The sequence below is a fragment of the Chrysochloris asiatica genome, unplaced genomic scaffold, assembly GCF_000296735.1.
Source record: "Chrysochloris asiatica unplaced genomic scaffold, ChrAsi1.0 scaffold00099, whole genome shotgun sequence".
Lineage (NCBI taxonomy): Eukaryota > Metazoa > Chordata > Mammalia > Afrosoricida > Chrysochloridae > Chrysochloris > Chrysochloris asiatica.
This window is the reverse complement of record NW_006408617.1, coordinates 5,925,484-5,928,180: the sequence shown is the minus strand read 5'-3', so window position 1 is coordinate 5,928,180 and position 2,697 is coordinate 5,925,484.

The following is a 2,697-nucleotide window of genomic DNA, read 5'->3' as shown; positions in this document are numbered from 1 at the left end:
ATGATGTATATAAGATACCGTAAAATACATATAATGCGTAACTTAGATAGCTGACCCTCTACCCTCACTAGAATGTAAAGTCCTGGAAAGTAGATATTTATATCTATTTTGTTTATTTTGGTGTGCAAAGACCTGGAATAATAGTTGGTATATGTTAGGAGCTCAATAAATACTTACTGAATGAATGATTTAAGTTCACTCATTTTCTTGCAACTTCAAAGTAAGTGAAATTCTGCTATATATAACCAACTTTTAGCTTCATCTATAGAACATCAACCCTATTCTGAAGAGGACAAAAATAGTGGAGTTCAATGACTGATAAGCTATTTCACCCCTGGAAAATAATTTTTTTTTCTTTAAATATAAAATAAAATATTTAGCCTTTAAAGCAACAAGTAAATGGCATTTGATAAGTGCTACTCAATGCACATCTAGTTTCAAACTCTGATTAAAATATATTTTATGTGCTTACAAGATTTATTAGAGTCAATAATTAATTCAACTGATTTCTATATTTATTACCTAAGTATACTTATAAATACATTATTCTTTTTTTACTTAACAGATTATTTTTAGAGAAGTTTTAGGCTTACAAAATATGTTTTTTCAACCTGCATGCATTTTCTTCTATTAATTAAAAAAAAAAAAAAAAACTTAGACCAATTAGATAAGCATTTCATCAATAAAAATAAGAAAATATAAGAACACAAGAGGACCCTAGGAAAAAAGATACAGAAAGATCTGTCTGCAGTGTTGGTAGATGTCTAGCATAGTTAAGGAAGATGGATGAGACCACTTGACCTAGTGATGCTGGATGAAAATCCCAAAGTCTCAAATTAAATGTTAGTCAATTGATGTTTCAGTTTACCAGGAAGCCAGGTAACAGTCACCCTCAGCTGATTCAGGAGAGGACACATCCTTTCAACTGCTAATGAGTCAAGAGGTTGTTTCACCTGTTTTAGAAGTGTTTGGAGGGTATTGTTGTTTAGTGAAGCATAGATTCTTAGTAAATTTAGAAAACATATCATACAGATTTACTACTGGGTGAAACATTGACCTGCTAACGACAAGGTCGGCAGTTCAAATACACCAGCCGATCCTTGGAAATGCTATACAAGGTTTCTATGATTTATAAATGACTACAGGGTACTTAACAACAACAAAACTCCATAAAGACATGTTATCAGAATTCTTGAGAATGGATATTCCAATAATGTCATGTTTATTCTAAAATAAATATGCTATTACTGAGAGGACACTATAATCACTTCCAATTAGATCATGTAAGATAAATGCCTGTTGACTTGGCAATTCTTACAGAAAGACTTAGAATTCATTTCTAGGAATATAGTCAGATGAATATAAAACAATTATGTATGTATTTAAATATTAAATTCTGTTAATAGTAGAAATGTAAGCGGGCACTGATGCTACTACATTGATACAGTCATGCCATGCAATATTATACACTCTTTAGAACAATGAGGTTGTTACATATTTGTTGATATGAAAAGATGTTCATAATATATTCAAAATTGAAGAAAGAATTTAATGTTACATTATCAATTGTTTCATCCTGTTTGTTTAAGTACTATATGTTACATATATAAGATATATATGTATCCTTCACTCATCGGTCAGTTTGCCATACTGTGGTGGCTTGTGTGTTGCTGTGATGCTGTTATGATGTAATGTATGCCACCATTAATTTAAATACCAACAAGGTCACCCATGGTGAACAAGTTTCATTGCGTTTCCAGACTTAGACAGACTATAAAGCAAGGGAGGCAGACTTCTGAATGTTTAGCCAATAAAAACCTCACAAATAGCAGTGGAACATTGCCAGATAGTACCAGAATATTGATTACTGAAGCATTTTGAATAACACCAGAATATGTCAAATATAGTGCTGGGAGATGAGTTCCTCAGGTTGGAATGCCCTCAAAATATGACTGAGGAAGAGATGCCTCCTCAAAGAAGAGTTGACTGTGATAATTCAAATGGAATAAATTTTTCAGGACCTTCATTTGCTGGTGGGGCACAACTCAAAATGAGGAGAAACAACTGTAAACATCCATTAATAATCAGAACCTGGAATGTATGAAGTATGAATGTAGAAAATTGGAAGTTGTCAAAACTGAAATGGAACACATAAATATCAACATTCTAGGCATTACTGAACTAAAATGGCCTGGTTTAGGCCATTTTGAATCTGACAATTATATAGTTTGCTAAGGGTAGACTGTGGAAAACACCATCAACTGCTCATATGCAAGTTCAGGATGAAGATGAAGAAAATTAAAATAAATCCATTAGAGTCAAAATATGAACTTGAACATATCCCACTTGAATTTAGATCTCATCTCAAAAACAAATTTTATGCATTAGAAACAAATGACCCAAGACCAGAAGAGTCATGGGATGACATCAAGAACATCATACAAGAAGAAAGCAAAAGATCATTAATAGGACAAGAAAAAGGAAATAAATAATATAGATGTCAGAAGAGACTCTGAAACTTGCTTTCCAACATAGAAATGCTAAAGTAAATGGAAGAAATAAGGAAGTAAAAAAATCTGAACAGAAAAATTTAAAGGGCAGCTCGAGAAGAAAAAGTCAGCTATAACAATAAAATATGCAAAGGCTTGGAGTTAGAAAATTAAAAATTTTAATTAAGAATTAAAAGCATTTCTCAAC